General features: G+C 48.2%; 1 protein-coding gene across 19 annotated transcripts in view; it reads left to right on the top strand.

Moving 5' to 3' along the window:
* PLEKHA6 (pleckstrin homology domain containing A6) overlaps positions 1-24,917 on the top strand; it is a 137,639-nt gene that overhangs the window by 59,950 nt on the left and 52,772 nt on the right. Inside the window, exon 1 of one of the 19 annotated variants that reach the window (XM_029226776.1) lies at positions 20,034-20,294. The exons of 16 other annotated variants lie outside the window; for them this stretch is intronic. The gene's annotated coding sequence lies outside the window, so the exon portion shown is untranslated. Of the gene's footprint in view, positions 1-20,033; positions 20,295-20,319; positions 20,434-24,917 lie in introns of those variants that run through there. 2 more of the 19 variants (XM_029226777.1, XM_029226774.1) reach the window with 2 other exon arrangements.

The following is a 24,917-nucleotide window of genomic DNA, read 5'->3' as shown; positions in this document are numbered from 1 at the left end:
AAACCCTTTGAACATCTTGGAAGGAAGAAATATTCGAAAACTCTATTATATTTGGCAATTATCATTAGTTTTCTTTTTGTAACCCACTCAGGAAGTCTTTAACTGTTTAGTTCAGAACTGGAAACAATGGGTGGAGGCAGAAAGTGTGATGATGGCACCCTTCAATAGTGGGATAGGCCACCTTCAAAGTAGTGAGCGTCTTGCCCTTGCGGGAGTTCACGTGGCACCTTCATCTTCCCAAGTGTTGGAGAGAGCTTTTCCTGCATTGGGTGGGAGAGAAGACTGCTTTGTGCTGAGATTGCTTCTCCTAAATGTGGGAGGTTCTGATTCTGGGATCACCAAAATTCCCCAGTTGAGGACAGGGGGTTTCCCTACACTACAAGGCGAATGCATGAGAGATCAGAATTAGGGAGAATTTTCCCTGGAGCTTCCTGACTGCCTTCTCCAAAGCACAGCCCCTCTCATTTGGATCAAGCCTTGACTCTAACATCTTACCTCTCCCTATATGTTCTTTACTACCATCAAAGGCTTGCGTGCACTCTTGCCTTGCCACATGTCCCAGAACCAGCTTCTATTCTGGGTGGGGCTTTTCCCTGTATTCCAAACCATCTCTAGCAGGATGGGAGATTAACAATCAAGCAACCATTTATGGCATTCCTACTAGGTGCAAGGCACTGGTGTAGGAGCTAAGGGGGACGGCAAGGAATTGTCCCAGTCCTTAAAAAGCTTCAGTCTCTCTTTTGGAAATAAGCTTTACACAAGTAAAAAGTCGGTTAAGGGTACAAGGCTGTATGAAACAACAGCTGAGTGGTAAAGACAATAGTAGGGGTGTGTGTGAGAGAAGTAGATAGCTAGTTCTGGGCTGAGGCACTTGGTGAACTGGGCCAATGGATTCTGGACACTGATTGGAGTGAGAGACAAGGGTGGGAGAGAGTCAAAGCTGATCTTGTAGTTATAAGCCTTGTTGCCTGGGACAGTTAATGTTGACGTTGACAGAAGTAAGGGAACTTAGATGGGGAGCCCATTAATAATTGACTGGTTTTTAACATGCATAGGTTACAGTATTCAAATGGTACAGAATAGTATTCAGTGAAAAGTTTCCCGCCTGCCCCCTCTCAGATTTAGCCTCAGCGCCCTCCTTGAAGGTGATCACTGTTACCATTGTCTGGTTTGTCCTTCCTGAGATGCTCTAAGGCAGTCTAGGCTATGACCCACGAGTCAAATCTGGCCCCCCACCTAATTTGAGTGTATGAGCCAGCAATTGTGTTTATGTTTAAAGGGCTAAAAAAAGAAGAAGAAGAAAGTGGTATGTGATGCATTAAAGTTGTATGAAATTTAAGTGTGTCCACAAGTACAGTTTTCTTGTGATACAGCTATGGTCATTTGTTTATGCTCATTTCTTTGCATATTCTCTGTGGCTGCTTTTGTGCTACAAAGGCGGAATTGAGTAGCTGCAACAGAGACTATAAGGCCCACGAAGCAGAAAATATTGATATTTACCATCTAACCCTTTACATAAAAATTTGCTGACCTCTGCTCTAGGCAAATATAGAGAGATAGTTACAAATCCTTTCTTAACCCAAATGGTAGCTTATGCAGTGAATTGCTCTGCCCCTCACTGTCTGCATTTACTATGTCTTGGAGACTGTGCCATATCAATACTATAGTAGAGCTAGTCGGTGGGTGGTGAATCTTAATTTGATTTTAGATATGTGAGTTTAAGGCCAAGAACAGTAACCCTTGGGGAAATGCTCAGTGTGTGGTTGGGCTCGGGGGACTGAAGCTTGGAGCCTGGAGGCAGAGTTGTGAGGGACATCTACAAGGAGGGCTTCGATGCGAATCTATGACCTTGGCCTGTAGATCAAAGATTTTCCTTTACAGAAATGAAGCATTGCATTCTGAGCACTGTTCAAACTAAGCTCTGAATGCTAATAGGTTGACATAAAGACAATGAACTGGAAACATTAAACCAACACCTGGAGGAACAGTAAGTACTAAAGGCAATTTAGAGTTACCTTCTTGAGTCAGAAGCCAGCCAACAAAAGCTAGTTGCAGTCGTGGACAGAGGGGTGTACAGTGGATCTTTACTGAATGCCTATTATGTGCCTACTGCTTTATGCCTGTTACCTATGTATTGATAATTGTCACTCTCTCATGTAGAATCATTTGCCTCATTTTAAAAATGAGGAAATTGAGGCTCAGAGAGGTTAAGTGATTTTTCTCACAATCAGTGGTTCAAGTGAGAACCTAGTTGTGTTAAAGCATATTCCATCTGACTTTTAAAGCCTTCTCTTTCCACGCTACTACCCAAGATGCCAAATCTGGCTGGGAGTCACAGCCTAGCTTTGACAAGCTGTTTCATCTTCCTGGCCTCAGCTCCCTCATCTGCAAAATGAGCCAGCTGTCATCAGATTTCCCTTCCCACTCTCACCTGGCCTGATTCTGTTACAGGTGAAACATAAAGGAAGGGGTGGCGCTACAAAAGCCGATGCAGAAACTTGGAAGAGGAGAGGAAGGTGTGGTTAGCAATGAGTATATGCCAGACCAGTTATCTGGAAACTAATCCTTAGGAGAATATTATTCCTTGATATGGAGGAAGACTCTAGAAATCTTTGCTCCTAAACCGAACTTACCCATCACCCTCAGTGCCATGACCCTGAGCGTCACTTAAGCACCTGGACTTGAAAAGCTGCAGGGGGTTGGGGCTGGGAGAGACCGTGGACAGCACCTGACAGGTCTCTCTCTGGGCCTGCATGGCTCCACTCTGCTCTCCTCTCGGGCTTTCTGGAGGAGCTGCAGCTAGAGGGCTGTCTGATGTTACCAAGTTGCAGCCTGGGTGGGGAGGGAGGGGAGTGCGAGGGCGGGTAAGCCATCAGACCCAAGGAGCCGGGGGTGTGAATGTATTTATATAGGACTCAGCCAACCTGCAGTTTCAGATTTCAGACTCCGCTTTATCAGGAGAATTTCCCCTGGTTTTCAGTCAGTGCTAGAGCAGGGAGCGAGCTGACACCAGAGCCTTCCTGGAAGGCTGGGGAAACGTTGGATTCCCGGGCCCTCTCCTTGTCTCCTTCCTTCTCACGGGAGCTGCAGCAGCCACTCTTGGCAATTTTCTTGGGTCTGAAGTATTGTTAGGATTCCTTCCCAATCATCATTCTGCGTCTTCCAGTTGGGACCTGACTTCCAGCATGGAAGGTAATATCTGGGGTCCTGGGCTAGGAAGAACTGGGGCTACCCAGACTTCAGTGGGGAGGACCGGGGGGAAGGATGCACATGCTGGGCAAAGAGGAATAATTCACAATAAGAGGGATGAGAGAGAGAGAGGGAGAAAGAAAGGGAGGGAGGGAGGGGGGGAGGGAGGTGTGTCTGTGGGGGGGAGAGGGAGAGAGAGAGAGAGAGAGAGAGAGAGAGAGAGAGTGTGTGTGTGTGTGTGTGTGTGTGTGTGTGTGTGTGTGTGTGTTGGGAGCATTTGCTATTGTATTTGGAAAGCAAATCTTCTTTTAACACTTTCTCTTTATTTATCCCCTCTTTATCTCCTCACAAATAAGAATGTCCCAAGAATGTCCATCTTCCTTGAGGGTCTCCAATCATAAAATTAGAGAAAATTTCTGACTTCTAGAATGTGAATATTTCCTCATTTGGGTTTAGGGGGCTGCAGAGGGAACCTAGTGACATGAAGGTATGTGTCCAGAGGACTAATGTCCCTAGAACCAGCCCTGGTTTTTGCAGGCATTTGGAAACACTCCCGGTAAAGCTAACTGTAAGTCTGCGGCGTGGTGGGAAGGTGTAACCAGTATAGAGTCCAGCATGGTCTCCATGTGGAATTAGCTTGAACCAGCTGAACAAGATCAAAGCTACGAGAGACAAGTGCCAGGAGCACTTTCGTCTCAGAGGCTCGGAATTGGGCAGGATGGAGGCCAATGCCTGGGGTGGGCGCGGGGTCGGGGCTTGGCGCCCTTCCTGAAAGCACAAATTTGGGTGGGGTGGTGATTGGTGAGTCAGGCTGGCTGAATATGGTTCTGTCTTCCCAGGGCTTGTGTGGTGTTTCTCAGTGACAGGAGCAAAGTTCAGAGACCTACCTCGTACAAGGGCCGGTGGGCGGGCAGCCTGGCCTCGCTGCCAAGACCTGTCTGTGCAGTCGTGCCCAGTGGGCAGCACATGCGGTGAGGCAGGATCCGGCAGGAATGGCGGATGGGCCAGGCTGAATGTGACTTGGCAAGGGCCTGGAGGCGGCTTTTGAGAAGCAGATTTGGGGCAGTGCAGTAACCATTGGAAGAGGGGTGTGGTGGAGTCTGCTGGAGGCCGAACACGGAGTGGATGGAAAGGACCCAGGAGAGGGGACCAGGGAGTCTTAGGTTCTGATACAGTCCCAGGCTGCAGGCAGCAGGGACCTCAGCTGTCAACATAGGTGCAACCTGAAGTAGGTGAGAGAACCAGGGCTTGCCTACCGACTTCTGAGTATAATGAGAGAGATGGATGAGAGGTGATGTGGCCCGGGCAAGCACAGTAGAAACACATTTTCAGCCCGAGAAATTATAGAGTGCAGTAGAGTCTGGGAGGCAATCACACAGTTATTTATTAGGCAATATAATTAGTAGGTTGTATAGTCTGGTCACTTATGAAACTATGGGCATTTAAAAAAATTATTTTTATTTGCATCACCTGTTACTTCCAAATAGCATTCCAGTGTCTTCGTATACTTGGTAGATGGTGCAATGCATCAGTTTGGCCAACGGATAATAATAACCTTTCACTTTATTCAGTTGTGTAGGGTTTTCCAGCTTGGAGTGTGCTTTCAGAGACACTCTCTTATTCTGCAGATTCAATATGTTGAAACATCGGCTCAATTCAGCACATGTTTACCAAGCCCTCTTCTCTCCTAGGTGCTGTGTTAGAGATTGGGTATATAGACACAGATGAGACCTGTTTCTGCCCTCAAGGATCTCACAGTCTAACTGCAGTCCTGTCAGGAAGACAGAATATCATTCCCACAATATAGATGAGGAAACTGGAGCCAGAAGGTGCTAAAGGACTCATGGTTGGTCGGCAGAAGGACAGGGATTGGGATCAAGATACAACTCCTAATCTAGTGCTCTTTTGTGTCTCCCCTATACCACAGTACTGTCTCGACTTCCCTCCGCCTCTTCACCCCCCACACTGTCTCCATCAGAGTGTTGAGCAAGAAGCAATCATCTGTGGAAGGCAGCCTGGAAAAACTGCTCCCTGGAATGGAGTCAGTCCTCTCTGGGCTCCTACTTGTGCAACTGAAACGGCATCAGTGGGTCTGCATCTATGTTAGTTGCTGATCTGATGCTCTCTACCAATCAGCAGTGGCCGCCTTTATCTCTTAGATAATTCTTGACTTGGGGCAGATTGTCTTCCTCCTGCTTCTCCCTGGATTATCTGAACAGATAAGGGGACTGTAAAATCCAGGGGCTCACGGAAACCTGGGAGGCTCCACATGGTGGCGGATGCTCGCTGAACACTAGATTTATAAACTAATGAGCATTGCTTAGTTCTTTGTAGTGGACGGAGTGTGTTCACGTGAGCAAAGGACAGTATGCTTGTCAATTCCCCCTCCCTTCCACGTTTACCAGCTCAGGATTCCTGGAAAGGTCTGAATCACCAGAGTTTAGGATTGTTCTCTTCATTTTTAGGCTTAAGCTAAAAGGGACATAGAGAGGTCATCTGTCCCAGTGATGATCAAATTTTGGTCTGTGACAGAGTTTTCACCAGTCCGAAATGAAATGAGAAAAAAAGGGAAAGCATACTGAATTGTTTTTCGGGAAGCGTAATGTATTCAGTTTAAAGGATCACTTTTGGAGGCAGGAGATGTACTCAGATATTCATTCTGAGGCTGTGGCTTGCTTATTCTTTTCATGAGCTGGTGATGAGAGTAGATGGTAGCCAGGCTTTTTAAATGTCCTTATTTGGCAAAATAAAGAGTTGGCAACTTTACAGTGGTTCCTTACATTTCGTTTTTTGAAATTTAACTGGTCTATGAAATCAAAAACTCTTGCCTCCAGGCAGGATCTTCTTCAAACAGATGAGACTCTATCTCCCTGATAAGGGCTCTTTGGGGCAGATTTCTGAAAACCCGGATTCTGGTCTTGTCACCACTGTTCTTTCCCTGTGGGTCCTTGGACCATGATAAACTCACACGAGTCTCAGTTTCCTCGTTTTTACACTGTGGGAGGTTTCTGCCTCCAGGATAAGGTCACTGGTAGAGGAATGTGTTCTCACTTCCTCGTCCTCTTTGTCAGGAAGTCTGATGAGACTCTCCCTTCTCTGAGGGGCTCTGGGATCAGGCCTTGCTGGTTCCTATTCCTATAGTCATTTTTTGGAAATGATGGAGGTCATCGCTTATGCTTGGAAAAGACAGAGAGGATTTGTAGTTTGAAATATGGGAGCAGCATGAGGTATATTTTACATTTGAGGTCTTGGCGTCCAGTGTTAATCATTTGGAAACACAGGTATTAAAAAGCTCTTGCCATCAGTTTTTGAAATGGTGGACCTTCTTGAGCTCTCAAGAATATCAACTGGAGCTTTTCTAAATCTGGAGGCTCCTGGAGGCCTTAGAGTGTCTGGGTCTTCTACCTTCTGGAGAGTCAGGCCTGGAATAGCAACAAATATGTGGGAATCCCCAGGCAGCCCCAGCTGCCAGACTGAGACATGTGGTTGGGTGTGCACATGTGTGCAGACTTGTAGGAGAGAAAGCGTTTAGAGGAAAGTCGGTTTGAAATCACCCTGGAAATTGAACTAGATGCTCTTTTCGAGATTTGTTCTAGGACCCTTTTTTCCTGAAAGTCTAGAAGCCTCTCAGTAGGAGAGAATTTTCTGATTTTCCACCCCAATTTTATGTTCTGAAACAAGAGCCCTCCTAGTCTGGGAAAGCAGTGGAGATCCTACTTGGGCTGTTGAGTTTGTGGGAGTGAGTAGCAGACTCTTACCTCAAGCTTTCCTGGGACAGAGGGAGAAGTAGGACAAACTACTAAAGGCAACAGGGGAGCCTTAGCCTCTGAGCTGGAAGACCAAGCCTAGGTGCATTAAATTCTCCTCTCCCAAAGGTTTCTGGATGGTGATGGGGCAGTAGAGCAGCACAACCCCTAAGAACAGTGCTACAGAAAAGCCTAAACCCGTGAATGATGGCAGACACCACAGACTTATTCAAACCAGTGGAGGGGGAAAGACAAAGTGAAAAAGAATCCAAGAAGTGCAGATGAAAGATCTCCACCACCCGAGATGCTCCGACACAGGTGCTCCCTCCACAGACCCTCTGATGGCTCCCCCTAGGTTTGGGACAAGTGAATCATGTGTCAAGGCAGTGATTCTCTTAGCTCATCTCTGGCCACCAGCGACAGTGGCTTTCCCCAAGGGGGCTTTCCTAAGGATTTTGTCCTAACTTTGGGTAGATTGGGACACAGAGTCAAGGAGTACAGTGAAATTCTTAGAAATTAGGATCTCTTCTGAGATGTTCAAGACGAAAGGGCAGAGGGTGAGAACCATTCAGCATACCTTTTTCTGACTGTAAAGGTCAACGAGAGCATGACTGGGACCTCAAAGATGTTCCCATCCTTGTCACGGCGAGGCAATGGAAAGCAATATCCGGACTCCAGGGCCACCTTTGTCTTCAATCGGCTGCATGATCTTGGGCAATTCAGTCCCTCTCTGGGCCTCAGATTTCCCATCTGTGAAGCGAGGGCGTTGAATCTGATTGCCACCATCCTATTCAACTCTACATGCCTCAACTCTCCATTTGACCAATAGGTAGACCTTATCACTCCAAGAGGAGAGTCTCCTGCCTTTCTCAGAGCTGCAGGTCTGCTGTCCAGCAATTGCATGTCTGTTGGAAAAGTGGCTTGAAGGAGCAGGATGAGACGGGTATTTTCAAGACAGCAGATCCAGGGTCAGAACTGAGATGCCCACTTGGACGACAGTGCATTGGGACAGGCCAAGTCCTTCACAGTCATCAGTAAGTCCTGTGATGGACGGCTAGAGCCAAGGGAGCTGAGAATAACAGTTGCCCAACATTGCTCACAGCTATGGGCCAGGGCTGCCTTCCTATTTTCAAAGCCTCCTGGGGCCGTGAAACAGCATCAGGAGAAACATGCCAAACCTGTTCCACTGTGTGTCAGATATTTGTTTCTCATCCAGAGTGTCCATCTTCATCATGTCCCTCACTCAGCATCTTCTCCTTCCTTTAGCCCGATTCCCCACACACTTTGGCCCCCTCTACCCCTTAGCATTCCCCGAGGCGCTGTCATTTCTTCCCCTGGGAATGCCTCTAGGGAGTAGGTAGCAGAGATGAAGCTGTGGGACGGCGGTAGAGTGGAGAGAGCGCTGGAAGCCCAGTGAGGTGGTGAGTTGGAGGCATGTTTGGAATATTCAGGCATGTCTGTACCTGAAGTCCAATCAAATAACAACACACTGCCTCTGCTAGCTCTGTTCGGGTGGAAAAGCAGCAGATTTGTACAGGCTGATGGGCTGGTCTTTGGATCCTCTCCCCTACCCCATGCCAACTTGTGTTTCAGGTTGCTGGCTCCAGGCTTCAGGAACCCAGGGGCCTAGGAGAGATTCAGGTTGTGATGAAGCACACGCTTTAAATGTTTGTCAACATCTTTAGTTTAAATAACTCTAGTGGCTTCCTGAAACCCCTGACTTCAGGGGCTGGAGGAAGAGCTCAGGCAGCTCTACAACTCATCGTCTGGAATGCCTTGGGGCCTGTGGATTTCAGAACGGTAACATGTCGCACACACTGTGTGTTACATAAAAACCTCCAGCAGGGTCTGGAGCAGCTCGAAAATCACACACACTAATATTTCTGCAGCAAGATATATCTAAAAAGTCATACAAGTGGGATAAATAAAGGTGAAAAAGAGTCTCATGCCAGTTCAGGTCATGCTTTGCTACTAACTAGGTTCAGGTCAGGTTGGGTTCTGTTGAGTTAGGAAAAAACTTTTGAGTTTCAGATATTTGTGGATTTGGGACTGCTGTTAAGGCATCGCAGTTCTATACTGCCTCACATAATCCTACCAGGTGGAATTAGCATTCCCATTTTACAGGTCGGGAAGCTAGGGCTCAGAGAGCATCAGTAACTTGTCTAATGCCATTCGGTTGGTAAGTGGATTCCAGTCACAGAGATGAGCTGTGATTCCAATCCAGGTCTGTCCATCTTCGGAGCCAGGCTTTTTCCTCTGAGGTATGATGCACTTTACCTTTAGGAGTGACTGAAGGAGAGTTGAGGGTGGGGGTGGGGAGCTCTGACTCTGGCATCTTCCCTGACTAGGAAGGCACTTCCTGCACATCTGAGAGGGATCATTTACTGGCTTGTTCTTGTTCATACCTTGACTTCTGGGATCCCAGTAAGCTTAAAGTCTCAGAAGAGAGGAAGCTAAAGTTCAGTCAACTTTGTGGCTTACAAGAAGAATCCAGCTGGCTCCGTGGGGGCTGTGAGAGCCAAGAACAAATGGGGTCAAGTTGGATTTAGTGAGAGAAGCATCACCTGCAGTGGAAACAACCCCGTGCAGAACCGATGGAACGCACAGTGCTCCCTGCTTCCCCACCCACCACCTGCTGTAGAAGGCTCGCCTTGAGTAGGGACCCATCTTGAGAGAAGGACTGTCTGGGAGGGTCACAAACTCCAGATGAGGGTGAGGGTGGTGTGCAGCTCGAAATAAGGAGAATTCAGCTGGGGGGTGGGGTGGGGTGTCTCACTGGTCTTCATTAGTGATGTAAAAAAAGGTCAAAGGAAGAGCTAATTCAATTTGTTGAAGATACACCACATGCTTTTTAACACTTTATTGGAAAGACGGACGTTGGTCTGTTGCCTGGGCAGTGACGTAGGTAACCCCCTCCCCCTACCTTCTAAGTGCCGTCAGATGGTGGCTGCCATTTCTGGGTCATCTGTAGGTCAGCTAAGGTTTGAACTCTTACTATGCAGGCACACAGGAGTCCACAGTGCCCTGTGCTGTCCTGCCGTCAGGGAAGTCAAAGCAGCACTCGGCCAGCCGCTCTGGTTGGGGAGTGGCCTGTGCTGTGTGTGTCCTTCTACCCATTGGGAAGGGTGGTAGGTTCGTTGCCATAGGAACAAGGAACATCTGCTCCAGACAGCTAGAGAACAGAGTGGGGGAAGATTTTCTTAAAGGGACCATTAGCTCATGGAGTTGCTGCCTGGAAAGTAGGTTTTTCTAAAGAAGACCTGAGGGGCAGATCAGAACCCTTGGCCTGAGAGAACTGTGAGCCTCTGAGGTGGCAAAGGACCCCCATTTGCTTTGGAAAGTGCCGGAGAGAGGATACAAGATTTTCTTCTCCCCCAAATAACGGATGTCCTCCAGGAACGTGTCTCAAAGCTGTGTTAGCCTGTGGGCTCCGAGCGCCCTGGCCCATCCATCAGCAGGGCTGGTCTGCCACCTTCGTTAGGGATCTTAGTTCACCCATATGGCCGTGCCCACTTCTGTTGCCCACTCCCCCTAGACATCCTGGGAGCGTTTCTAAACCGGGTAGTAGCGAACTTATCTGCTTTCTCTGACTCTTACCTCCACCGTGTCCTCTCAGACAGCCTGACTTCTAGGCCAGTCAAGGTCTTCCAGCACCGTTTTCTGCTGCCCTTGCGCAAACTCCCTGGTCCTTGTCCTTCCTCTTCCTTTCACCTTCCTTTTCTTCCTCATGGCAGCCACATCTGCAGAGTTGAGACGTTGGGTCCTCCAGAAGTCATCTTGTTCTTCTTCCTGGTATTAGTTAGGACTTTTGAGTACGTTACTGGCACTGCTCAAAGCCCCAAAGGGGATTTTATTGTAAGGGCCAGAGAAATGGCTGGACCCCAGGAACAAACTAGACCAAGAAGCTAAATGCCGCAAGTATGGTCTTGCCCTTTGCTCCTCTCCGTGTGCTGGCTTCGGTTTCTTCTCCCTGCAGAGCCGTTCCGGCTCCGTGGTCAGCCTACAGGGTGGAAAAGATGGCTTCCAGCAGCTCCCTCGTGTACTTGTTACCTGGAGAAGGAATGATCTCTTTTTTTGTCTCTCAATCCCAATGCCCATCCCTGGAAAGGTGTTTTGGCTGAGCTGGGGTCAGGTGGCTACCTATAACCAAGAGAGTAGTGTCAGGTTTTAGCAGCATGGCTGTTACCACCGTAACTACGTGGGTATCAAGGTGGAGGGGCAGTTTCTAGAAAGGGGTGGGTACTTTCTATCACCATTAGCCTTTCCTGGACCTCCAAGCCTAGAGGAGTTTGGCTTGGAGAGTTTACACACCCCTGGCCTCTTTTGTTCAGCTCTTTTCCCGCCTGGCTATGGGGGCCAGCAAGGCCTAGTAGGTAGCACGGCAGTGTGACTGAAGGAGCCAGGGCATGCTTGCAGAGTCCTTGCCGCTCCCCATGGGTGGAAAAGGCGTGGAACCCGAATCTTGAAGGCCATTCAGGCCCCCAGCCCACCCAGAGTTAACACTCTAGCCTTTTAGTAAAGTCCTTCAGGAAAGATTTTATCGTTCCGTCAGACACTAGGGAGTCACGATCTAAAAGCCTCAGGCCTAAAAGCTCGCCACTGTTTCTAAATTCAGTCTTTCATAATGTTACTGAGTCCACTGTCCCCAATTCCATCTTGGACTTGTGAGGATGACCAATGCCCGCCATCTTGTTTAGGTTAGGATCGAATCAGTGACTATGAAATCATCCCCTTGCGTGAGAAGACAGGGATTTGGGCCAGGGTATATGGGATTTGGAACCATTTCTGGCTGGCTGCTGCCCTTCATCCAAATGAACTCCAGAGAAGAGAAACACATCGAGGGGTCAAGTTGTCTAAGCCTTTCATGGAGCTGTCCCTCCTTCATGCCTTCCTCTGCCCAAACTCTCACTTCCATCCACTGTAATGCAGACACGGCCAGAAGGGCAGGCCCCACTTGGCTCTGCTCCGGGAGGCGTGGGAGGGCAGTGGAGAACTGAGCCCTTCCCTCTGCTCTTGCCTGACTCCCCTGGAGCCTGTGAGGTGGGAGTGTCTCTGGGCGGAGGAAAGGGAGGGCCTGCAGGGACCCAGGAGCTGAGCTATTTCTGGAACACAGAACACATCTGCAGCAGCCGCAGAGAAGGTCAAACTCTGGGCGCAGGGCTGGAATGCAGGGGCCAGGCGGCCAGGGGAGCTGCGGTTTTACCCCTCTTGGCAGCTTGGAGGGGCCCTGTGGGGAAGGTGGGGCTACCCATAGCAAAGTATGCGGGGTGGGGAGAGATGTGGGCCCGGTGGCGATGCTGATGGTGCAGTGCATTGGAAGGGGGTTTGGGGAGTGGCACAAAATCCAAATACCCATTGCACTGAGGTGGGGAGAAATTTAATTCCAGGGTATGGGGGCTCTATTTCGTGCTCTCTGCCATGAAAAAAAAATCAGGTCAGGCAAAGCACTGTGAGATGGGAAAGAGAAACAGTGCCAAGGCAGGGGCTGGGAGGCTCAGACAAACACAGGTGTGTGAGCTGTGCCTGCGTTCAGAGGTACGGACGGACAGACATGGGGGCGAGTTTACTGGGAAGCGATGCAGCTTAGCTTCAGCCTCCCGCTCGCACCAGCCCCTTCCAAGGCTCCCTCTAACTTGTACTTGTAGTCTTTTTCTTCATAAGAACTGCCCAAATTGTGTAAGCTTCAGGCCCCACAGACCTGGCTCTGCCCCTGCATCCTCATGCACCCACATTCACTCACCCTCCTTCCTTCCCTTGCTGCCACTTCACAAGCCCTTTCCTCTACATACAGTACCCGGTGTCCTCCGTGCTTTACCCTCATCCTCACACATGCCTGTGTGTGGCCTGGGGCTTCTTGAGTTTCTGTTTATAGTTAGAAAATTGCCCTGCTCCAGCTCTGCCTTTGTCACAGAAGGACCATCTTGGCTAAATCTGACCGCTGCTTGACCTTTGGGCACCTTGCCCTTGGTCTGCCCCTCTTCAGCTCCCTAGATGCATAATCTGTTGGTTTGTTTTCCTTCTCATGCTATGGGTCCTCCTCAGCTGGTCCCAAACTGTAAAATAGGGAGAGAGCTCCAGAGGAGCTTTCTCAAGGAACCTGAAGTGCTCAGGACTTGGTAGCCTCTTTCGTCCTCTCATTCACTCTATGGGCAAGGTAATTCCCTGCTCAGGCCCAGTGGGCCCCAAGGGGCAAGCACTTGCCCACATTATACAGCTGGATGGGTACAGTACACGCACTAGAACTTGGGTCTTCCCAGACAACTCCTTCAGCCCGGTGATGTAGTCCCTAGAACTGACTTGCATTTTAACTTCCGAGTGTGACATGACACAGAGAAACAAAATCTCCCTCCTAGTTCAGAGTATCATAGGGCAGACCTCCCTCCTCTTTGAGATTCTTAGGTGTTGATTATTCTGGCTCCTAAGGGTAAGGGGTCGGCCTCAGATGATCACAAGTGATCTGGGGTGGGTGGTGGCTTAAAGGCATTGCAAACTAGATTGAGGGATATCTAAAGTGCCATCCTGGCGAATAACTTCTTTAGGAGCGATTATTAAGCATTCATCTTTTTTTTTTTTTTTTTTTTTTGCGGTACGCGGGCCTCTCACCGCTGTGGCCTCTCCCGCTGCGGAGCACAGGCTCCGGACGTGCAGGCCCAGCCGCCATGGCCCACGGGCTCAGCCGCTCCGCGGCATGCGGGATCCCCCCGGACCGGGGCACGAACCCGTGTCCCCTGCATCGGCAGGCGGACTCTCAACCACTGCGCCACCAGGGAAGCCCTAAGCATTCATCTTCACACGCCAAAGTGCTAAGGGGTTTTGTAGTCGAAAATTAGGCCATTGGTTCCCATGAGTAAATGAATGATTCGAGACAGAGGCCGACAGTTAATAATAATCACTGGCATTTACTGAACATCACTAGGTGCCAGGATCTCTCTTGAATCCTCTGCTTGTATAATCTCATTTAATCCCATGACAGACCCTTGAGGTAGGAGTTTATATTATCCCTGTTTACAGATGGGGGAATGAAAGCACAGAGGGGTTAAGTCACTCACTCAAAGCCCCTTAGGTAGTAACCGGTGGAGTCAGAATTGGAACCGGGACAGTCTGACTCCAGAGCCGATGCAGATTCAACTCAGCAAAACTAAACTAAAGGATTAGTTTGTAGGATGATGCACGAGAAGGGAATTTCAAGTTGCACAACAAACTTGAAGTGGGAAAAGACCTGGCTTTGGGCTGTGTCCTGGGCTCTAATCCCAGTTTTCCCACTTCCGAACCGTGTAGCCTTGGGCTGCTTACCTGACCTCTCAGGTTCCTCCTCCATAGGTACAGGACAGCAGTACCTATCTCGGGAGGTTCAGCAGAGAATGTGCTAGTGTCATGCCTTGGGTAGGTGTTAATTTCCTTTCTTTTCTGTGCCAGTTGTCAAGGTTAATTCTTGTTTCGGGAAGAAAATGTCCAACCAGCCCTCCAATAACTGGTCTTCTGGACAAGACTTCCTGCCATCACCATTGGTCCCTCTTGGGACTGCCTGGAATTGGAGGAAAGACAGGCTGGAGAGAGAGGGGCATTTGGCTTCATGTAGCTCTCAGGCAGCTGTCACCCTCTGACCCTTATTGCTTCATTATCTTTTCTTCCTTTTAAAAACAAGGATATTCTCTTGCATAAACACAGTACAATCAACAAATTCAGGAAACTTAACATTGAAACAATACTATTATCTAATAGACAATCACCAGTTGCCCTAGTAATGTCATTGGAATCTAATCCAGGAGTATGTCTCTACTCCTCTTTAATCTGGAATAATTCCTCAGCCTTTCTTTGTTTCTCACGCACTGAGGTTTTTGAAGGGTGCAGGCCCTCTCTCTGGCCCTTTCTGGGCCTTGTCCAGTCTCCCCATTTCCCTCCCAGTCCCCCCAGTCTCATCCCTGAGCAGGGCTGACTAGGGTGAGGTGACTGAGGCACTCTCCTTAGGCACACAATTTAAGAGGATGCCAAAAACCTCAGTAATCAAGATAAATAACATTTAATGCGATATTTTCAAAAATCAAAATCAGTGCAAAAATTTCATGAAGAACAAAAATATCAACATTTTCAATAACAACAGGATAAGTAACAGTGTCATTCCAAGCAATGTTGGCGCCTCAGGCGAAAGGGAAATTGAGTAATACTGATCTGGTCTTTATTTAAAATGATATTTCATTCATCATGGATTTTTTACACTAATTTTTATTCCAAAAAATATTACATTAAAATATTATCAATCTCGATCGTTGAATTTTTAGATGCCTCTTACATTTTGTGCCCCCGTGCCCTGCAGAGTGGGTTTCCTCCCTCCTGTCATCCTGTCCTCAGAACTAGGGAGAGAGAGGGGTGGGGCTCCCAGCCAGCCCTGGCCCTGGCCAGAGTGGAGGAGGAGGGAGGGTGGGGGACAGAAAAGGAGGGAGAGGAGGGGTGCAGAGGCCTGGAGCCCTCTAACAGCTTCCAGCTGCTTCCACACCCACCAGACTTCCTGCCTTGGGAGTGGTGTTTGGTTGGCTTTTCCCCCCTCTTTTCTCATTAGATGTGTGATCTGATTAGATCCTTAGATAGCCTCATCCCTCCCAGTCTCCCCTGTCTTAACACTGCATGGTTCTCCTTAGTTGAGCCTGTTCTGACCCTAGATCTGCCCCTGTTTTCATCCATCCTGGGACCCCTTCTGGGTCTGTCACTCGTGCTGTAGAAAAGCATCCACCCAGTGTGGGGTGAGCACCACGATGCTGGTTCATGTTCCACAGCTCTGGGAGCGGAGCCAGAGCTGAGGGACAGGCGGGGGTGTCAGCCAGGCTGCGGGCAGACCGCGTGTTAACAGGAAAGAGCTCCAGACTGAGATTAAGAGACTCTGGGCTCAGCCTTGCCTCCCATGTAGGAGGTGGGTTATCTTAGTCAAGACCCTTTACCTCTTTGAGCCTCAGTTTTGTTTGTTTGTTTGTTTGTAAAATGAGAGTGTTAATATTTTTCTGCTTACAAGACCATAAAAGAATCAAGTGAGATAGTGATGAGAGGGCTTTGTGAACTGTACAGGGTTTTACCTGATATTTTCCCTTCTGTCATAAAACAAATAATTCTTTATTTTTATAAAGGCCACATTCAGGTCTGCCACATTATTTGACCTAAATCCAGGAGAGGAGTCCAGGCTGATTCAAAGCCATGTCCATCCCTGTCTTTAACCAGCAGACTAAAGTGGGTCACTAGGAAAAGCTGGAATCCCTGCCCACCCCGCCTTCACTTGCCCACATTTATCACAGTATAAAACATAATGGGGGCTTCCCTGGTGGCGCAGTGGTTGAGAGTCCGCCTGCCGATGCAGGGGACAGGGTTTCGTGCCCCGGTCCGGGAGGATCCCACATGCCGTGGAGCGGCTGGGCCCGTGAGCCATGGCCGCTGAGCCTGCGCGTCCGGAGCCTGTGCTCCGCAATGGGAGAGGCCACAGCAGTGAGAGGCCCACGTACCGCAAAAAAAAAAAAAACCATAATGGGTGAGGTCCAGGAGTAGGTGCTGGGTTTTTTTTTTTTTGATGTCTCAACTGAAGACTTTTTCTTTTTTATAGCTTTATAGAGGTATAATTGATTTATGATAAACTATTTAAAGGGTAACATTTGATGCAGTTTTTGAAACCATAACTACAATTAAGATAATGCACATATATCCATCACTCCCCAAAGTTTCTTCCCGCCTTTTTGAAATCCCTCCCTCCACCCTATGTCCACGCAACTTCCGATCTGCTTTCTGCCACTATAAATTCGTTTTACGTTTGTAAGGGTTTTGTATAATGGAATCATACGGTATACACTTTTTATTTGGGGGGAAGGGGTCTGGCTTCTTTCATTCAGCACAATTATTTTGAGATGCATCCATGTTGTTATGTATATCAATAATTCATTTCTTTTTATTGCTGAGTCATATGGATGTAACACATATTGTGTTCACCTATTCATGGACATTTGAGTTTTTTGCAGTTTGGGGCTCTTACAAATGAGCTGCTATGAATATTTTTGCTCAAGTCTTTGTGTGGACATATGCTTACGTTTCTTTTAGGTAAATCCCTAGGAATCAATGGGTTGTATGTTCAACTGTATGGAAAAGTTTGGCAGTTAAAAAGTTAAGCAAAGTGGACGTACCATTTAAAATGTCTCATCAGCGGGGTATGACTTCCCGGTCATTTACATTTTTGTCAACATTTGGTATGATTAGTCCTAATTTTAGCAGTTCTGGTGGCTGTGTGTAGTGTTATTATGGATTCAATTTGCATTTCCCTAATGACTAGTGATGTTGAACATGTTTTCATGTACTTTATTTGACATAGTATATCCTCTTTGGTGGAGTGTCGGTTTAAATCTTTTGCCCACCTTTTTTCTATTATTGTGTTTGCTGTCTTAATATTTAGTTGTAAGAGTTTTTTATATATTCTAGATGAAAGTTTTATGTCACGTTTTGCAAATATTTTCTCCAGTTTATGGCTTACCTTTTTATTTTTGTAACAGCATCCTTTGAAAAGTAAAGTGTTTTATTTCAATGAAGTTCGATTTCTTTTTCTTTTTGGCTGTGTTGGGTCTTCATTGCTGTGCGTGGGCTTTCTCTAGTTGCGGTGAGCAGGGGTTACTCTTCGTTGCGGTGCACAGGCTTCTCATTGTGGTGGCTTCTCTTGTTGCGGAGCATGGGCTCTAGGTGCATGGGCTTCAGTAGTTGTGGCTCATGGGCTCTAGAGAGCCAGCTCAGTAGTTGTGGCGCACTGTCTTAGTTGCTCCACGGCATGTGGGAACTTCCCAGACCAGGGCTTGAACCTGTGTCCCCTGCATTGGCAGGAAGATTCCCAACCACTGCACCACCAGGGAAGTCCCTGAAGTTTGATTTCTTGATATTTTGTTTAAAGTTGGTGCATTTTGTGTCGTATTTAAGAAGTTTGCCAAACCAAGAATCACTAAGATTTTCTCCTGTGTTTTCTTCTAGAAATCTTATAGTTTAAGCGCTTACATTTTAGGCCTTAGTCCATTTTGAGTTCATTTTTAATGGTAGGGTCAAGGGGTTTTGTTTTTTGTTTTGGTATATGGACCTCTAGTTTTCCAGCACCATGTACTGAAAAGGCTCTCATTCCCACATTGAATTGCCTTTATACCTCTGTGGAAAACCAGCTGACCATATATGCATGGTCAATTGATCAATTCCTGGACTCTCTATTCTGTTACATTTATCTGTACATGTATCTTTATGCTGATACCACATTGTCTTGACTACTGTAGATTTATAATCTTGAAGTCAGGTAATCTAAGACTTCTAACTTTATTCTTTATTCTTCTAACCTTATTCTCTTTTTTGAAAGTTTTTGGGGGTACTATAGGTCCTTTTCATTTCTATATGAATTTCAGAATCACTTGGTCAATTTTTACAAAGAACCTATTGAGATTGTATTGACTCTATAGGAAAATAAGTGGAGAATTGATATTTTAACAATCTCCTTTTCCATACAAACAGTATATTTCTCCTTTTATTTAGATTTTACTTAATTTCTCTCGCTAGTGTTTTACAGTTTTCAGTATATAGGCCTTGCACATCTGTTGTCAAATTTATTCCTAAATATTTCATATTTTTTACCCTATTATAAGTAGTCTTTTTAAAAGTTCAATTTTTCATTGTTTGCTGCCACTATATAGAGATACAACTGATTTTTCTATATTGGCTTTTTATCCTGAGCCCCTCTCCCCCTTTAAAACTCAATTTTACAGAGCAGGAACCTGTACATACTGAGATGCAGGGCTTTTACATGATATGATAAGCATTTAAAAGCATGTAAAAACATCAGCATCTTTTCCCATTTTAAGTTAATAAATCATATGTAGCAGCCCTGCAGCCAGATGTGAGAGGAGGGAGTGGTATGGTGAACCTGACCCTCCACAGGCAGTGCAGTCCTAGATTTCTGGGGTATTCTCGAGGGTGAATGGAGCAGGTGGGAATGCATGCAGCCCCTTTAAGAGACCAGGGCCAACCAGCCATCAGGCCGCTGGGAAGGCAGCCCAGGAGATAAGATAAGGCCCCCTGGCAGGTTTAAGCCAGGGTCTTGAGCCACAGTGACTGGACTACTGACAAACAGGAACCAGGGGTGATGAGAGGAGGTGCAGCTACTAGACTCAGACTGGCACGAAGTGGAGCAGCCTGACCACCCACTGGGGCCTGAAAGGAGAAGGGGGTATTAACTGTGGTTGTGGAGAAAGAGGGCGCTTGCATTCTCCTGTATAGCCTATCATGTTTATGATCATGGTTTAAAAACACTACTAGACTGCACTTCAAGGCTTTCTATGCAGTAAATTTTCCATAAATATGTTTATAAACCTCTATATGCTCCCTCTACTGATATCCTTATGCTGTCGTGAGATGCTTTGTTATTGGATTTGGAGACTACCTGACTTCTTGCTCAAACTAGAAGAATCCTGGCAAGGAATTACTCTGAAAAGTCTGGAGCTGCTCATTTGCACATATCTGCATAGATTTGCATGTGTCCTACATGTAGCTACATACGTCTATGCTGGATTTAGATTTCCCCAAATCACTTGCCTATTTTTAAAGGGATGAAGAGGTGATTTGACTCTACTCATTCCTGCTCACCTTTCTTCTGCATCCTCCAAAGATGCAAAATTATTCCTGCAGCTTTGAAATATAAAAAAGACCACCTGTGACACACAGTTTGTGCAGTTACGAGCAATCCTTTGCCTGTCAAGTTATTTTCCATCTTCGTTTCTATTACAGTTCCTAGCTCCAAACTCCTGGGTGAGTCAGGGAATTATTAAGGCAAAGAAACGCTGTAGCTAAACAGCCAGGAGCTAAAATTGCTTAGGAGCCTTCCAGGATTGTGCCCTGTACCTAGACAGAGAGGCTAGAGGCACATACATTGACCTGAAGACCACCTTCCCACTGTTTCCTGGCCCAGGGCTCGGGATGCTCTGACTACCTTTGTCTGTTCTCCCTCCTCCAGGAACAAATGAAAATATCATCCCCTCCCCCCGATCCTGGCTCCTCTATTGGCCTGCTAGGCAAATATTTCATAATGTGGGCTCATCCAATTGGGCATCATGCCAGAGCCCAGCACCTCAGGTTGCCAGCGTGCGCCAATCAGGCGGGGCAGCCTGGGTGGGACTAGAGGGCTCCTGCTTTCCACATGGGAGGCAGCAGCATTACTCAGGTGGATGGCATCAAGGTGGGACTTGCCACTTTCTCAGAGCTGGGAAGAGGGGACAGGGCTGTCCATCAGCCAACTGGAGGCGACCGGCACTGAAGGGGTTAAGGCCAGTCAGCATGTGTGGCTGTTAATGATTGCTACCCACCAGGGACCTGGTGAGTGTTAAAGGAGAACCTTTTCCCTGTTCCTGAGTGTGAAAGGAGTCAGGGCGAGAGCAGAGGGGACCCCAGAGAAGAGCCGGTGAGTGAGTGGTTATCTGTCTGCTGTATATTCGTCTGGGTGGCTCTGGAGCAGGTAAGAGAGCACCAATATTCCCATTCCATCAGCTAGAGTGGGCTTTTGTTACAACCGGATACAAATTCTCAGCTTGGGGCCAGATTTCGGTTTCATTCCTATTTATTAGAAGGAAATCTTTAGGGTTGTCTTAGTCTAAGGGGTGTGAACTACTTGGTACAGAAGCCAGAAATACACATCATTGTCTGTCCTGATGCAGAGACAATGGTTTGGTGTGGCCACCTTGCACACAAAGCTGGAGCCCTGCTCTCCCCCTCTCCCTGAGCCATTGTCTCCGGAGAGGGGCTCAGGAGCTCTGGGCAGAAGCACCATCCGCCCCTTCACAGCCGTTTGCTGGGACCAGCCCAGAAGGAAGGCAGGGAGGGCACAGCCAAAGGAGACGGGCATAGCTGTGCCTTTTGCCTTTTATTCTTTTTACTTCAAGTCAGGTGTGGAGAGGTGGGAGGCAGGATGCAAGGGGTGGGGGTGGAGCAGAGAGTTGGCGGGGACTCAACGTGTTAGAAGACAAAGTTTGTCATTTGGGAGCAAAACAAATCCAGGAAGAGAGAGAACCAGTCTTTTGGGTTTAGATGTCTCTTGTCCCCTTGCCCCCAACTGCCCATTCAGGACCCTCATTCCCTCCAAATATTAGGCCTCTTTGACCCAGGCACCTTCTCATGACAAGTCAGACTTGTGCAGGGAATGTGGACAAGAGTTTCTTGGCTTCGTTGGAGGAGGTGCTAAGATGGAATTTTCTCAGCTGATTCTGTGTGTGTGTGTGTGTGTGTACTCATGCGTGCACAAAAAAATGAAAGACTGATTTGTCTGCAAAGCAGAACTGTTGACTTTACCCCCTCTTAGCCAGGAACCCTTTTGTCCCCCTTGCCTCTTTCTTGGGAGGAAAAAGGTTCCATGACATAATGGTAATGGTAATGGTAGGCAGCCCTGGAGGGGTCTGTTGGGTAGGAACAGCGTGCTCCCTGTGCCAGTCTTGAGAGATAAGGCAAACCCAACCCCCGTGGCTTTCAGCTGTGGTGCTTCCTCCGGCTAAGCTGCCCACAGGCAGACAGAAACCAGGCACAATAAGGGGGAGGTGCCAGCCACCAGACCCAGTGGGACAGGAGCAAAAGATGCCAAGCTTCTGGGCATGTGAGCCAACAAAGAGGGGGAAGTCGGGACTGGGAGAGGAGCCGGCCACTTTCTGTGTTCTGCCTCGTACTAAGAGTTAGCCACACGTAAGACTAGCCACCCTCTGTCCTCACACTCCCAGGAGAAGCAGCCCAGAGGAATTGGTATTCCCAGGCAGGCAGGGCTTCGTGGGCATACAACCTGCGCAGTTGCCCTGTGTCCTCAGAAGGGTTTGGTTTAATGTCCTTCTGTCACCATCCTGAACTTCTTAAGTTTTGAGCAAGGAGCCCTGCGTTTTTATTTTGCTCTGGGCCCTGCCAAGTATATAGCCAGAGCTATTCCCAGGCCAGCCACAAGGGGCAGCAGCAGGATGGTGTTCATATGCTCCAACAGGCATAGGCAGACTCACCTGTTACTCAGGTGTCACTTACCAAGACTGGCTTCTGTCCTGACCGGGACCAGTACAGCATCCCTTTTCCTTTCTTCCCCTCTACCCTCCTCCCAAAGCGTCTGTTTCTTCTTGTCTTAGCAACCCTGCCTAGTCTTCCTTCAAGGCTACTGCATGGCATGGGGACAGGGGAGGGGCCAGCAGTGTCCCTTACCTGGCCCCCCCCCCCCACTTTCCTTTTCTCCCCAAGTTCTTCTTTCCATTACCTGGGCTCCAGGCAGGGTCTAGGTCTGGGAGTGCCTCTTCCATTCCTCTGAGATCGTCTCCCCTCCCCTCTCTAAGCCACGGTTATCAATGGACACACTCTGGCACCAGCCTCATGTGCTATTTGTTTAGGAACAGATTGTATCCCTATGATTACCACAGGCTCCAGGCTGGGTGGGGGCCGGGGTGGGGACAGGGGAAGTGCAAGGGAAGGAAGACTCCTGAGCCTGCTGTCCTCGGTGGCAGTCCTCTTCCCTCTCTTCCCCTCTGTGCTGGCTCCTCCCACTGTGGACCGCAGGACCCTGCAGACCATGCAGCCGACCTGTCTGCTCTTCCTCCCTCCAGCCTCACCAGAAGTTGGCCAATCCAAGAAGGAAAATGAGGCAGGAAGGAGGGACAATTCCTTGTTCTTTCACCTTTTCCAACCTCCGTGATCCTCTCTGTAACCTTTCCCAGTTGCCTCCCCCAGGGCCTGCCCCCAGTAGGGCTGTTAGTAGTAACAATATTTTCAAGCCCTGGAGGGGAGTCTTAATGCATATGTTTTATTTATTTTTTATTTATTTATTTATTTTTTTGCGGTACGCAGGCCTCTCACTGCTGTGGCCTCTCCCGTTGTGGAGCACGGGCTCCAGACGCGCAGGCTCAGCGGCCATGGCTCACGGGCCCAGCTGCTCCGCGGCATGTGGGATCTTCCCGGACCGGGGCACGAACCTGCGTCCCCTGCATCAGCAGGCAGACTCCCAACCACTGCGCCACCAGGGAAGCCCAATGCATATATTTTAAAATGATGTATTATCCAAATTAATTTTGATTGGTCTTTGGAGTGTATCATTTGATTTTAGATTTTTAACTTTTTTATTGTTGTTGGTAGCAGATTTCCTTTTTTTTTTTTTTTTTGGTTTAGCTGAGGACTGTAAGAGAACTTGCATTTCCTGAGGACACTGAACACATATCAGCTGGAGGAAGGACAGACTGGTTTGGAGTTACATGTTTTATAGAGTCCAAAAAGATTAGAACTGGAAGGTGGCTTAGGGAACATCTAGCCCAGTGCTATCCGATAGAATACTCCACAATGGTGGAACATGCTACAACTGTCCTGGCCAGTTAGGTGGCCTCTAGGCATGGTGGCTCTTGAGCTGTGGCTAGCGTGACGGAGAAACTGAAATTTTAATTTTACTTAGTTTTAATTAATGAAAATGTAAATAGCCACATATGACTAGCAGCTACTAAATTGGATGGAATAGTGCTCCTTGTTTCATTTCACTCCTTTATCTTATAAATGATTATAACATCAGCCACTGACTGAGCAACTGTTATGTGCCAAGCATTCTCCTAGGTGCTTTAAATATGTGATCTTGCTTAATCCTCCCAGCAATGTGGTATCATTCCATGTTACAGATGGGGAAACTGAGGCCCAGAAAAGTAAAGAGGTCAGTACTGCTCAGCCACAGCCATGTGCCAGCCATTCTTTGTTTTCATGTTACAGCTCTCTTCAAAAGTTCTCCAAGTCCTTTCCCTTCCAGGTCTCACTTTCCCTCTCTGGGATGTCAGGGGAGCTCACAATGATTTTTCTCAGCACACAGAGGTGGAGACAACAACGTCTCTCTCCAGACACAGTCATTTCCTGGCTGGTTCCACTGGTGGCCCTTGTCCCCCAGCTCCTTTTGGATCTTTTCTACAGCAGACAGCAATCCGGGGAGATTCCTCTGCCCTTTGAGCCCTTAGCAAGCTCCCTGAGTACATGGGAAGTTCCAGATTCCTCACTCCCTACAGAAGGAGGCGTTCAAAATTTCCCACAATCCATCTGCATCCCTGCTCACCCGTTACTCCCAATCTAGGAGAGACAAGAAGCTGAGCCCTCCCAGGGGGCAGGTGAGAAGCAGTGCTCACACTAGAGCTTTGCTGCCATCCCACCTGCCTTTGCATCCACACCCCATGCAGCCCTCCGAGGTGGGGGCCTCCTTCTCCCAAAGCAGTCGCCGAGGCTCCTGCCTTCCTGCTCCCATTGATTTATTGCTCTCTTCTTCCCCAGACAAAGCCTCTGTTCAGTAGGCTCTTATCAGAGTCTGGCTGGCCAGTAGGAAGTGAGAGGGGAGAGGAGGGGCCATGGAGCAGATGGAACCCACCCATTGGATTCCCTTGTGAGAGGATTCAAGGCTGAGCTCTCCTGCCTCGCACTAGCAATTCAACATCCCAGAGCAGAACAGCACATGTTCCCTCCTCCCACTGTGGTCAGACCACTGGCCTGCCTCTAAGCCACTCCACCAGACAGCCATTCAGTGTCTGGGTGTGAGGTGCCGGCCAGGCACAGTGACAAAGAAGGTCCAGGTTGTAAGCAGTTTGTGTGTGGCTGCCCCTCCACACCTCTGCACCCAGGCAGGTGTGGTCAGACTAACATTTTTGGGTACCTCCCACCCTACATCACACACAGTGCCCAGACCTGTAGCCCGTGGGGGTTAGCAGCAAGAGGGTTTGTGACTTTCACCCCTGTGTTCTTGCAGCGGGCCTTGTGGAGCTCTAGTCTCCCCCCTGAATCATAAGGCTCTCTTCTCTCCCGGAGATGAGGAGCTTAGGTTGGAGAAGTAGCAGGCCCTGGGGACAACCAAGGAGACGGGAACTTTGTCTTGTCTCTCTTGTCACTATAGCTGGGGCAGTGACTCTTGGCTCCCCTGACTCTGGAATGGGCCTTGCCTTCTTCCCAGTGCAAGGACCAGAGACCACATGA

Source organism: Monodon monoceros, unplaced genomic scaffold (genome assembly GCF_005190385.1).
Source record: "Monodon monoceros isolate NGI ecotype Baffin Bay Population unplaced genomic scaffold, NGI_Narwhal_1 Super_Scaffold_18, whole genome shotgun sequence".
NCBI classification, from domain to species: Eukaryota; Metazoa; Chordata; class Mammalia; order Artiodactyla; family Monodontidae; genus Monodon; species Monodon monoceros.
The sequence above is the reverse complement of the archived record's forward strand: the minus strand, read 5'-3'. Positions and strand labels throughout refer to the sequence as shown.